The 15,317-nt window shown below is 28.7% G+C and overlaps 1 protein-coding gene across 1 annotated transcript in view; it reads left to right on the top strand.

Annotated features, from left to right (window-relative positions):
• Nucleotides 1-5,567: 5,567 nt before the first annotated feature.
• The window catches only part of MS3_00001882 (uncharacterized protein), a gene marked incomplete at both ends in the record, with an annotated part of 108,123 nt that continues 98,373 nt past the window's right edge, over nucleotides 5,568-15,317 (top strand). Inside the window, one exon of the mRNA XM_051209386.1 lies at nucleotides 5,568-6,051. The remainder of the gene's footprint in view (nucleotides 6,052-15,317) is intronic.

Genomic DNA, 15,317 nt, shown 5'->3' with positions numbered 1-15,317 from the left:
ATGTGACAAATGACTAAAACAATGGTGAATTATGATAATCATTTTGTCCTAAGTTTCCCAGATGACACGGAAGTATGCTATTAATTTTCTAGCACACAAAGAATTAAGAACAAATTATAAATAATTTTCACTAAGAAAAAAATTTTCCATTTAAAAATGAATTCTAGTTTCAGAGATAATTAAAAAGTACTAAGATAAACAACGGTGTATTTTGTATACTGAATGAAATTACATTTATTTCGATAAATATGTCAAGTACATGTAATCAATCCGATTCAAGATAGGGTATTTACAATCTATGTATATAATCAATAACTCCATTGACAATTTAATTCAGCAAAACCTTAAAATAATGATTTATTATTGTATCGAATTGTACATTTTTTTCAGACAAACACTTCTTACTATCATGTTGACCAGTAAAACAGACAATAGCACATTTTTTAAAATAAAAATGAAACATTAAACAATAAATTCACTTGGTATTATTTGGCTTGTATCTTCCCATTGAGGTTTAAGACTGCAATTGATCAGTCTGTTATCGGCATATGTGCATACTGTACGTATGCCTCGATATTACCTTAATTCACAAGCATTTTGTAGGCAATAATGGATAGTGGCTAGCAGTGGAATCCAGGACACGCGTATCGTCCTATTTGGGACTCGTCAGCTGGATGTGCCTGCATCTCAGAGTTGATATTCACTCTGGGACTCGGACCCAGTACTATTCGCTTCAAACGCCATCGCGTTATCCACTCAGCTACGGGGTCCTGATAGCCGCTTGCTTGTGCAATGGGATGAATTTAAATTTACTTGGTATTGTTTGGCTTGTATCTTCCCATTGAGGTTCAAGACTGCAATTGATCCTAGATTCCACTGTTAGTCACTATCCATCACTGCTTATGAAACAATAAATTTTATTGATATCTATATCACTAGAATATCCATTTATCTAATCATGTAATCATTCACTTAGCAACATCAATAATATAATTGAAATTGAAAATGTAACCAGTGATTTTTCCATTTTTTTTCTTTTTTTGCTGCTGTTGCTGTTGAAAAATCTTCCTTTCTCTCCTAATCATTATCATTTTCATAGTTACAAACAATATTTATTGTACAAATATCTTTATGTATAATACATGGTTAATAGTATTTTCAAAGAAAAGTAGCATGCTAAGTTTTTTTTAAAAATATATTTTTTTATTCGAATGAAATAAATAATGTTTTTCTGATCAAATTATAATTGGAAACAAAGATAGAAACTTTCTTTTTTCCGAATTGATTTTTTGTTACGAAACAAATTAAAACAATAAAATCAATTTAAATATTATTGATTAATCGGGCTTTTTTTATTACTCTATTGATTACATATAATGAGTAGTTTTTACATTTTATTAAATCTATAAGATAACATACAGAGAAAGTGTTTTCTTTTTCTTGATACCTTACTTTACTATTAACTTGTTAGTAGTAATATGGAAAACTAACATTTACACTAATGTAACAATTTGTATAACTTATAAAATGTTACACAACTAGTCTAAGGAATATACATCCAGTCTAATGATTGATATTATGAAATAAGAATAATCGTGTTTACTGTGTAAATGAAAATATCATGATGTAATATTAAGTATCTACATGACTTCTTAAAAGTGTAACAATAAAGCTAATTTCTCATTCTTAGTACCTACTTAAAGCTTGCTATAATTATGATTGTTGACATAGACTGTTACGTAATATTACATTTTAAATATAGATGACTAAGGAATGACATGCAATGATAATCAAGTGAAAAAAAATATTTTAAACTTCCATATCTTCTCATTTTCTTCAGTTCAGTAATTTCTATTCTTGAATAATTTGATTAGACAGGAACTACATAGTCTAGTATTCAATTTATGCATATTCCGTTATATCTAATCACAAATAACGTTTATGAAGTATTATACATGATAATAAGAATAAATTAAAGCTGGAGGAATCATATAATGTTTATTAATTTTTATAACTGATAAAGTTTTAACTTTCAAGTTATATACTACTGTCACTTAAAAAATTCAACTGAGAATTGTGGGTTCGAATCCGTCAGAGAGCACCAGTTCCCTCAAAATTACAGTTACATCTTGCCGACGAGTAGCACGAAACCCGGGTCCAGGGTTTCCTGTTGACTACCTCCAGCCACCCACCATCTTATCTCAACGTAGTGTACGTAATGTCCAGTCACCTAGACTAGTGGTCACATTAAAACTTGGTCGATAGCATTCGATCTGCACTAAGAAGGAATTGACACACACATATGACATTGATCATCACCCAGTGATCAATCAGTTGTGAATAGAAATTACCATGCACATTATTTTTTCTTATTAAATCCTACCTTAAGACTTCTAAAATGCTTATCCACTGTCATTATCACAATAATTTGGAATATTTGCCTAAAACATTTATGTCAAATAATCAATAAGATATTTTTCTGAATTGATATCTAATACCATCGTTTACATTATATTTCATTTAATGTATTTTAAGGCTTAATAAAAGATTCATACATGTTATTAATGATTATGTATAAACATGAAGTATTAACAAGAAGGATTAGATTGTTCATACATGAAAATGTAAATAAAATGTAATAGTGTATTCATAAAACAATATCTATTCAATTCTCTTTACAATTTAATTATAGAAGATGCCATATTGATAAACATTTTATGTTTTTTTTTAAAAAGTTTATTATTTTTTCCTAGAAAAGAAAACGACACATCACTAACTGTTCATTAATGTTTAGTTTAATAATGATAAGTAAACTAAATAGAAAGAGAATAAAATCATTTTAAAAAATAGAAACAAAATAAAGAAAAACAACGAAGCAAAATAAAAAAAAAGAAAACAACAACTTATACAAAACAAATAACAATTAATAATCACCAGAGGCAAAATTATTTATAGGTACCAAATCATGGAGACAATTTTAAAAAAACGACAATATGGACACAACAAAAAAAGCATTGTACACTCATGTATAGTGTAATTCAAAGATTTACAAGAAACTATATGTATATAGTTATATTTGAATATGTACCTATTTCTATGTATATTGTCCATTAATAAATACATATGAGTCATTTAACCAAATAATAAAATGGAAGTATAGATAATAAAGGAAAATAAAAATACATACACACACACCCCCTCCACAAGGTGAAGTAAGTTTTACAGAAGAGTAAATAATTTTTTTTTATTTTTATTTTTCTCTTATAAAATAAATGAAAACATTTAATTCGATCGATTGTTCTACTTTTCAATTTTCTTTCTTAATATAACTGAAACTCCCAGAAACACAATCTGTACATTAGTATTTATGTATTTGCATATATATGAAGTAAAAAATTGAATTAAAAGTGTGTGTTTGTGTGTATAAGGAATGGTTGGTAAGGTTGGTGAAGTGTTGCTCAAATACTTTATTATAGAATGCATGGAAAAAATTTTTTTCGTTTTTTTTGTTGATTAAATTGAGTTATTACAGTAAAGTTAAATGTTTATTAAGAAATTATATAATTTTAATTAGATAGAAACAACAAGGAAAGAATTAATTTCTAAGAAGAATAAACAAATGTTAATCTATAATAATAATAATGATGATGAGGTATGTATATTGGGTGGGGGTAGTTTTCTTTTAAAACCTCTTGCATAAATGTTTATCATTTTTATCAATTAAATAGAAGAAAAGGTAACTAACTTGATAGTCAATAGAAGTTTGTTTTTCCCTTGAAAATAAATGCGGGAAGATGAAATAAAGTTTTTTTTCCAACTTATTTAATAAGTTAAAGTTTTTATTATTTATTCTATTGGTTTTTTATTATTGAATTGATGGAGAACTTTCTAGTTGAAAATGACGAATGTTGCAACTGATTGACTAATCGAGTAGTGATCAGTATCATGTTTGTTTAGTCCCTTAGTATTTATGATATTCTATGAGTCAAGCTACACACTGGCTACCATTATTAGTGACTCAAAATCTCCCGCATTATATTGAGATATTATTTGGTTGAAGTGAGTAGACAAAATACTGTTAACCTTAATCCTGCTGTAAATAGCTGAATGATAATGTCTCCGAATGTGAAGTTATATGACACTTGCTTAAATTCTCCAGTTCATACCCATTCTCCAAAGATTACGTGTACATTTTGCAGACGAATCTCAACTAGCATCAACTCTTGTTCTATGATTTCCTGTTAGCTGCCTCTAATCACCTAATAAAGGAGTTTGGTACTAAGTACTTTTCATTTGATGTATGTTTATTGATTAGATAAGAAACGTTTACGTGATACCATCCAACAGATACCAATGACAATTTTGATTTACGAATGGTAATAGTATTTTAGAACTAGCTTAATATGCTTCATTAATCAGCAATCGATAAAATCAACTAAACTATTTCTGACTTATTAGATATAATGTGTTATTCGAACTTTATTGATTTATTTAAGAATAAAAACCTGAAATATGTTGAGTATTAATTAATCGGTTGCTCACGATGAAAATGTATAGCTCCATATAAAGGTTTATGAGAACACTGATTCCTATTGACTTGTTATATCATAGTCGGAGATTTTAGTAAACCTTCATACCTGAATTTCGTATAATATCAACCAATGATATAAATATTGTGAATATTATGTAGTTGAAAGCTTGATAACTTGCTTACAGTTTAAGTAATAATCATTTGTAGGCTTCAGTTATATTAAATGACTAAAGAAGATTTATGTTCAAAACAATAGCTTATGATTTATAAAAAATCTTGATTAAATTTCATATCAAAATTTGCCAACGAGTTGAGATGAAATAATGAGCATTAAAAAACTAATAATTTGCATATTGTCATTTCAGAAAGATTTTATATTACCTTGTAGTAATGACATAACAGTTGGCAAGGCTAATTAAAATTATTCTATGCTACGAGTAAATAATTAGCTTTTAAATACACCGTTTTAGCGTATGAATAAGTTTATTGTATAACCATTTGCATTGGCTGACGTGTTAATTTGATCAACCTTCAAGCTAATTTGTATACCCTTGTAGCTTGAATGCATGAAATCCCATAAAGTAAACTTTTATAAACTTTCTATGGATTACAAGTGCATTTCGAACATTGACTTGTTTACAAATGATACTTACTAAACTTTATTCAAATATTTACTGTTTAACAAATTGATTATCTATTCATGATAAACATAAAGAAGTTTGATATAAGTACCAAATTATCTTAAATATATATGAACATTTAAGCAACCAAACTTTGCCATTTGTTCATACATTTCAATGTCATTTATTGACCTGAATTAATTATTACGAAAAAAATGTAAGAAGTTTAATATTGTTGAATCTAAAGACTGTTAATCAGTTTTAACGAACTACTGAAATGTGAATGCAAAATCTGCATTTAAATATATTAGACCGTAACAACCAATCATAATTAAGAATAGTTTGTTTCTTTCAAATAATAATAATAAAAGCATGTCTGTATTTTCGGTTTGTTTCTCTTATGTATATGTCACCTAGATTAATCTATGTTGTAATTGGATTTTGATCTTAAAATATTATGATTGTGATCATGGAAATAAAATGAGCATTCAAACAAGATAACTACCATCAACAATGATGACAATATTGGTGGACAATATTATTATGTTATAAATGAGAAAAGAACAAATACAGCTGAAAGATGTTACTATTGAAATAAAAAAACATTAATAACCTGTAAATGGTACTTGAAATATTAAGAGAAATTTATGTTATATCACTGGAATTAAAATGAGCTCCATAACTTCATTTCTATTTTTTGTTGTTACATTCAAAGAATTTGATTTCAATGAAATGATGTTATGGAATATTTATCATGAACATTAGTAATAATAATTATCTAATATCGATTGATTTTTAAAAAAATACAATTTTGTTTAACGTTACATCAAATTTGAACACTCAATTCAGTATCTAGGTGATATTTTATTTACAATAAAATCAAAAGTTATTTTTTATCAGGTTAGTTAAATGTTTTTCATTAGATTTTACTATAATTTAACCTAATAAAATAACACTAGTTGAAATCATGAGTCAATTGAAGCTAGACCACCATGGAAAACCTCGAAGCACTGAACGGCCATTTCGTCCTAGTATGGGAATCCTCAGCAATGTGCATTCACGATCTCGCTCTCATGACTTCAACTAGTGAAATTTCTAAAATCTTAACAAAACCCCTTCTCCTAATAAAATAAGTTATATTTTATGTTATTTCAGTTCTTCACTCTGTAATTAATGTACATGAAAGCGGTATCTCAAAAGATTTATAGAGGATTTTTTTTCTATTCCTATTATGTTTAAAGAATGAAAGAAAGAAAAAAACTATTAAAGTAATTCATAATGAGATATGACAATTACTACTCACATATCATTGATAAAAATTAATTTCCATGGTTACAAAACTGGTCTATATTTTTAAAGAACACTATGAGTATATTTTGTCAAATTGAATTTTTTTAATAAGAAAACTGATTTGTATTTTGGCTTTTAATCAGCAGTAATTAATAATAAAAAAACGTTATATTTGCAATGCCTCCCCCCAATGAGTAGAAAACTGAATTCTTAACATTTTACTTAAAGTTTAGTGTAAATCATTTTTTCACAGAATAAATATAAAGTAAATTTGATTAACATAAGTTTGAATAGTAAATAAAAGATAAAGAAGAATATTCTTAAAGGAATCAAAATAAAACTGATTAGGTGAACGCCATAACAAAGTTGATTCTATGTGAAACATATTCGTGTGTATTTTAGTGGTTATGAAAAAATGTGTAATGTAGAAGTGTACAGATAAACATTTGCACGTTTTAAATAAATAAATAATATATTTGTAATATCTCAATGAGTAGAAAATTGGATTTTCTGACGTTTCGTCACTTAATGTAAATCACTTTTTCAGAGAACATTTGTTAGCGGTATGAAGTATGGACAGAAATAAATGTAAAGCTGATTTTTTTGAATAAACGCTTCAAATTAGATAGAATAGTTGTGAAACTCTTACGTGTACACTTTATTCTACCAAGCTTTGAGATCAGAAAACAATCAAGACTGTTATGCCTCAGTATTTAGTCAAGAATCGTATGAACTAATATTTGTATCCTTATTTGAATACGCAGGTAGAATATTAATTAATTTTAATACATAATATGAATAATATATATTGTCACGTTTTCTTTGTTTAATTCTGCTTTATATGTACCGCATATCTTGTGCATAGTTAAATAGTTGTTTATCATTATTTATTCTAAAAACGGTATCTGGAAATAATTATAAGACACGTGAAATGGTGAAATTACGTAACAATATATTTTAATATAAAACTGTTACTTAACATTGTAAATCAAATACTTTACAAGCGTTATCTGATAATCCCGGGAGAATTACTGTCATCGATGGTTGACATACAATTTTGGCAGCAAGTACACGTTGTTGCCAACACGCTCCTTGATTAGCATATTATATCCAGATCCTGTTCATACACTCAGGTAAACTACATTGTCATCCATCTATTGAGGCATCGAATAGAGTTGAGTATATATTTAAGTAAAACAGAATTTTCACGGCCATTGAAAATCTGAAAGCACTGGACGGTCACACTAACCTATTGTGGGACTCCTCATCAGTGCTGACTACATCTCTCACGTGGGAGTCGAATCCAGGACCACCGGTCTCATGAGAGAAGGCTTAACCTCTAGACCACTGAGCCGGTACCCGACTGTGTGAATGTCTAACTTCAATCATCCGGGATCAAGCGCAACTCTTCATGGTTAAGCATCAGTGAGCGAGAGCGAAGATCCCGGGCTAGAGTCCCGTGTGTTGGATTATCGATGCACACTGATGAGGAGTCCCATACTAGAAGGAGTTGGCCTTTCAGTGCCTCCAGGTTTTTAATGGTGTTCTAGTTTAGATCAACTTGTTAATTCAACTGCGAAAATACTACAATCTCCACAAATCTTCATACTGTTAAAATAGAATTATTTATTTTTCTTAAGTCACTTGTTCTGTTAGCAAGCTCAAGGACTGAATTCTCAATCTACTGGTTAACTGTACATTTTATTCACTTGAAACATTTTTAGAAATTGTAATAAATGTCTACAAAAATTTGATGTATGACTAATGATCGCTATTTTTACTGATTTGATTACGACCAATACATAGTTTAAATCGTTTAATATAATGTAACGAGAAATTCTCATCATTTCCGGTTTTTTTTACCTGCATCAAATGTAGTACATATCAATGAAATTTCGATATACAAAATGTAACTATGTAATGATTCAGGATATATTTATGAGAAGTATCATAATGTATTTAAACAAATAATAGATCTGTGTTCTTCATGAAGGACAAAAACCAACTGACTTCACAAGAACAAAAAACTTTAAATAATGAATCTATGTAATTTATGAATAATGTTCTATACTCAGCTATGAATTGACGTGCAAATATTAAAAGGATCTATTTCATTGAAGAATTTTTATTTATTCAACATATTTATTCAAAATGTATAACATATTAGCCATAAATGATTAGATATATTTTTATCAGAAACGGGGTTTTGTGGACCACCTTGAAAAGCCTGGAAGCACTGGATGGCCGTTTCGTCCTAGTATGAGACTTCTCAATAGTTCGCATCTAGGAGTCCCGTACTAGAACATAACGACCATCCAATGATTCCAGATTTTTCATGGTGGTCTAGCTTTAATCAAATCATGAATTCAACTATTAAAAATATTTCTTTTGTCCAAGAGACAACAAACATATGAAATATCCATATACTTTCATGATAAAACAAAAAAATAAATAAACATGATGTTATGAATGTTAAATTCATCTACTTCATTTTATTTTTCCCAAAGTAATTCCTTGTTTGTATGTTGTTCAATGATGTTTTATTTGATGTTTAATCTATACTGATTAAAACATGAAATGAAAAATAAATAAAAGAAGCAACAATGTTTTCATCAAATAAACAATATTCCTAATATACAAGAATAAAATTAAGATTTTCTCACCAGCCTTATTTAACAAAAAAAGAAAGAAGTTAGTTATTAGAATGAATAGCACTTCTGTAAAGAATGTTGTTTTATGTTAGAACATACAGAGTAATAATTTCATTTTAATTTCCGGAAGATAATCTTCTTTTTCATGCATATCCCATTTTCTTTTATTATTATTTATAAAGAAAGAATAAAACTTTCATTTATCAGCGTCCTAATCGTGAAGTGAAAGAAAAAGTATATAAATTCTAAATATGATTATTAGTGGTAATGTATTCTTTAAGATAACCTTAATATTGGACTAATTACTAGGCAAGATAATGAAAGAAAGAATACATTTTTTTGAAAGAAATAAAAATTTTGCTTTCTAATAGAAAATCATTATCTATTTATCTATCTATCTATCTACATTGTTTCACACAAATAGTAGTTACTATGATATTAGTTAGTCGTTAATTATAAGTAAGCAATAATTTGATTGACTAAATATAATTGTCTATTATTCAATATAAATACATGTTGTTTCATTATAATGATCAATTGACTGATTAGTATAATTTCATTTCAAGTAAGTATAGTGAAGGATATATTCTCTGATTTATCAATAATACAGTTCTGTAGTAAATTTTAAGATTAATTTTCCCAGTCATTTTTTTAAAACGGTTTTTTTTCAAATTGTATCATAACTATTGTACCAATTTAATCATAAGTATTTTTTTTAGTGGCCTGGGTTCTGACTCCAGTTATATTGTGTGATTGATTGTTATTGAAATATATATATATATATATATATATATATATATATATATATATATATATATATCACTAAGTATTGTGTATAATCATCGACTGAAATCGCGTTGATAAATAACGGAATTAAATAAGTCTAATACAAGAATGAATGCTTAAATACGTATATTTCATACAATCGTTGATCGGAACCGACAATCAGAGAGATATAGCGAAGTAAGGGAAGAAGAGAGAGCGAAGTGAAACGACGTGCAGTGGAGAAGGCAAGTGAGCCAACTTCATTTAATCAAGCATTAATTAATATTTAAAGTCACACAAAAATAAGTTACAGGCATATGATGAATAGGATAAGATGTCCACACACATACGTTCATATAAAAAACAGTCAAGGTTGGTAAGTAAATTGTTAACAAGGTCAAAATGTAACTCAAGAAGAATGAATCAATTGGCCTGTCCATAAGCTAGAATAAGTTATGTGGGATTAACATAGTAACAGACACTATAGTTTCTTTTCCGGAAAATCAGAGAAATTACTCTAGATATGTAATGTCAGCTTGCAAACATACTGTCAAGAAAGCGATACTATTAAATAAAAAATTTGTTCACTTTTTAATCACACTATTTAGAAGTGACCTCTCCGGCTGTTGGCTAAAATTCAAAACCTGTAGGGTTATCAGTATTTCCTATTTGTGTATAAAAACTTTACATTTTCTGATTCCTAATGTAAGACTAGTTGGTTTTAGAAAACAATCATTTTGATCTAACTACGAATACATCACATTTAAAATTAGACATGTACAAAACCATTAAGCTTTGGCATTATGGTTATTCATTTGGATACATTGAAACAATACCAGTTCGTTTACTTCAAAAGGAAATGGGAATTACATAAAAATATAATATTTAACTGGAGGCTGAAAGTCATTATCATTGATACTAATAAATAAACTTACTTAAGCCTGTTAACCCCAATGGAGCATAGGCCGCCGATCAGCATTCTCCAAACTACTCTGTTCTCGTTCTTCCTTTCCAGTTCTGTCCAATTTTTGTTCACTTTCTTCGTGTCTATCTCCATTTCTTGGCTTAATTTGTTCTTTGGTCTTCCTCTTTTCCTTTGGCCTTGAGGATTCCATGTGAGGGCTTGTCTTGTGACGCAGTTTGGTGCTTACCTCAATGTGTGTCCTATCCACTTCCATCGATTCTTCCTGATTTCCTTCAGTAATAAATAAAAGGTTTGACGAATTTACTTTCCAAAGTTTGATAGTTTATTACAACATTATTTAATTACCAGTTAAGCAATTCACATAGATAGAATTGGAACAAAACAGACGTTATCGACTGACTGTTTTAAAAAGTATGCCTTACAGTGAGTTCATGGCCAGTAGATAACACTAAGAATGAAAAATAATTTTCAACCCTTTTACGAACTATGCATATACATTTATATATCATAGACCATTATAAAATCTGAAAATGATATAGGTTAACTTATCAATCTAGTGTTTGGAATAAAATGTTAACTTGTACGTAAATATCTCAATTTGAAAATATATTAGCAGCAAACCTAAATATGATCACATTCTGATTTGGTATAGTTTCTGCTACAGTGAACTGGATAAACTTATCGAATTATCTAATATTTTAAATAAGCTTGTAAATTATGTTAAGTTACATGTAACAAAGAAGTGTACTGTATAGAACTGTAAACCTTTTTGGATAAAACATTTATTTTAGGATGTAGTTTTGTACAAATAAAATAGCTTAAACCATTATGAGAGATTTAGATGGTGGTTGGAGGTAGTCAACAGGAATGTTCTTAGTTTTGGAATCGTTTTTTTTTTAGGAAAACAGCTCTATTTGTATTTATTATTGTAAAGTGTATACAGTTGTAGTGCGTGCTACTTATATTGATATAAGTAGTATATGACGCGAGTCAGGAATGTAATGTCTGGCAGCAGAAGATGGGGAAGATCAAGAAAGGAAGAACGGAAATAGAAAGCAATTAGTAGGGAAATGCAAGAACAACGAAGTTCGAGACAATTATTGAACATTTTGCAAATTAAGTATTATAGTATGATTTTTCTATTTTACCAATTAACTCTGCAATTTTGTGCTAAATATATTCGGTTGTCCCCACCCGTGTTCTGTTCACCACAACAGTCACTATACTTTGATTTACTTCATATCTAAGTTCATGAGAGAGAGATATTTTTTGTGTGATTTTATTTGCTTGTTGTTAAGTGATAGCCATCACTTAAAGATTTTAATAATAAACTAATTATATATAAGTCATTGCTATACAATAGAAATTTAATTGTTCCTATACAATCATCATTGTATTTTTGGAATAGAACATTCAATAGAATTGAAGAACTATTTATTGAACTTGATTGATTTGTGTTTTATTGGTTGCTTAGTTTTATTCTTGTTAAATTTTTTGTTTTGATAGTCTAAGGAAATAGTTTATGTACTTGTCACAAATTATAATTAGTAGTGAATTTAAGATTCTAAAAGTCGATAGTTATTACGTAATGGTGATTATGAAATGTTTATCATTTTCATTCTTTTTTAGGCTTAAGATTTAATCAATACTAAGGCACTGATAATTGTAATACATTCTGAAGCTCAGTACTTGTAACCTTTAATCTATTTAAGTAAACCTTTTTTTTTGTTTCTATGACGATATACGTATGTATTAGATTGACACCAATGTATTATTAGTCAGAATGCTTAGTTATTCAGTATAACAGAATACAGTTTCTTAGTGTTTATTATTTCTGAAGATTATTGCTTTTTGCTTCACATTTCTTTTTTGTAATTCCATGAACTTTAAAAGATCAGATTGAATTTAGCAGTGTATGTCAGTATTAAATGAAATGATCAGCATGGTTGTTTGCTTAAAACTTTATATTTACAGAACGTTTTGTGTTATAAAATTCTTTCTTCTTCATTTATCTACTTATCCCTATGACGCAATAAAGATAGATTGTTAAATAAGAATAAACTATGTAACAGTCAAAGAATTTCCAAATATCATCATTCACTTCTGTTGTTCGAATAAAGATAAACATACTCTGAGATTTAGATAGTAATTGGAGGTAGTCAACAGGAAATCCTGGACCCGGGTTTCGTGCTACTTGGCACTCGTCAGCAAGGTATACCTGTAATCTTGAGGGAACTGGTGCTCCCTGGCGGATTCCATCTCGTGTCACCCAGCTTCACAGTCAGAGACGTTACCACTGAGCTATCCGAGCCGTGACTAACCTCCTGTAGGACTGAGATGTAATCACAATTGATTGATCACTGGTGGTGATCAATGATCGATAGCATTCGATTTGCACTAATAAGGACTAGACAAGCATGACATTGATCACCACCAGTGATCAATCAATTGTGATAAACATACTCTCTAATAATAATAGTAAAGGGAAAATTCAATAATGCATTTGAAAACATTAACATTCAATAAGTTTCATGTCATGACATCATTAAACCTTGTATTGTATACATATCTTACTATAACTAAATAAAGAATAGATTGGTAATGCGTAAAAATGTTTTCTTTTGTATGAACATTTTTCTTGATTATTTCTAAATCTCACTGGCTGAAGTCATGAGTCAGTTGAAGCTAAATCACCATGGAAAACCTCGAAGCACTGGACGGCCGTTTTATCCTAGTATGGGACTCTTCAGCTGTGCGCATCCACGACCTCGCCCTCTGTGAGATTTGAACCCAGGACCTACTGGTGCTTCCAGGTTTTCCATGGTGGCCTAACTTCAGTTGACTCATGATTTCAACCAGTGAGATTTCTAAAATCTCCATAAAACCCCTTCTCATACCTCTAAATCGTTTTCCTTTTTTCTCTCTCTCTCTCATTTCAACATCATAAAATCTGACTGTAACAATTTTTTTCTTTTCATATATCTAACGAATATAAAAAGCAAATAGCATTTTCATGGGAGTATAACACTTTCGATATGTAAATTATGCATATTCTACTTATAAGGAATAATAAGAATTACTATTTAATATAAAATACAGTTTATTTTAATGATTTTCTTTTTCGAATAGTTTTAAAATATGTTGCTACCCTGATTGTTACTCTTAGAATTCGATGATAATTGTTTGAATGGATTTTCGTTACTAACTAACAAATTTTCATGTCTTTATTAAGAAGAAAAACAAACATGAAAAAATATTTAAATCAATGTCCTTTCATCTAAACATAAAAACAATTGAACACTTTACAAGTATAAATTGATTACATGTTTTTAACTTATACAAGTAGTAGTATGTTTGTTGCTAAAGAAACATATCCGGACAAATAAGTGACTTTTTAACAAAGAAGAAAAAAAATAAAGTTTTAAAAATTGATTGTTTATGAAAAACTTCATATTATATTATTTGTGGAAATTATATTTGAAATAATGTTAGTGATTAAAATTTAAATAGTCCCAGTGTTTCATTTCAATAAACTTATCTGGACATCTTTTTTGTATTTGCTACTGCCTTTTTGTTCGTTGTTCAGTAAGTAACTTGTTGAAATACCCTGTGCTGAGAATTCTATATTGTACCAAAATATAATACTGAATAAAGCCATTAATAATAATAATAATAATAATCAAAATTATTATTACAATATGTATAATGGTTTACTGTGCTTATCTGTTCATATTCAGATGTTGACTTCAGTAAGTAGGATAACATGAGTCAGTTATATACGAATCATATGAAAAGTTCACAATGTGAAGATAAATGAATGAAGGAATTGTGTGTGTGTTTGTGTGTAAGTGTATGTGTAAGATTGAGTTATTCATAGTTGAAATAAGGTGTTGTTGAATCACTGATGTGCATGTAAAATGAAGAATCACCAAATACATAATTGTAATGATAAAATATCCCAGAATAATTTCTGTCAGAATAACGATTCATGTATATATATATATATATATATATATATATATATATATATATACCATCTCTAGAGTCAATCTAACTTTATGTGCTAAAACCATTCTGAAGTATTTTGGTCCTTTCAAAATTGATCATATGTCCTGTTTCTAATGCGTGTGACGCTATCGCCAACTTATTCTCAAGTTTCTTTAGATCAACCAAGGATTTGAGAACATGTTTCAAACATTGTTTGTGTTCCTTCAACCTCACATTCAATTTTCTAGAAGTTTCTCCTGCATAGTCTGGATTAAAATCATGACAACTAACCTCACAGATAACATTCTGTTGTTCCTCCTTTAGAAACTGAAAAAAAAATTTCGGCACACATAACACCAGAAGTGCTACATATATGGGTTAGTAAGAATGTTCATTAACAAGTAATTGAACTCTTTCTCTATCCAACCTGTTTATTTTACATGCATCGTTATTACGACAGAAATTATTATGGGATATTTTGTCATTACAATTATGTATTTGATGATTCTTCATTTTACATGCACATTGACGATTCAGAAACAATTTCA

The sequence above is a fragment of the Schistosoma haematobium genome, chromosome 1 (assembly GCF_000699445.3).
Source record: "Schistosoma haematobium chromosome 1, whole genome shotgun sequence".
In the NCBI taxonomy this organism is placed as follows: Eukaryota; Metazoa; Platyhelminthes; class Trematoda; order Strigeidida; family Schistosomatidae; genus Schistosoma; species Schistosoma haematobium.
The sequence above is the reverse complement of the archived record's forward strand: the minus strand, read 5'-3'. Positions and strand labels throughout refer to the sequence as shown.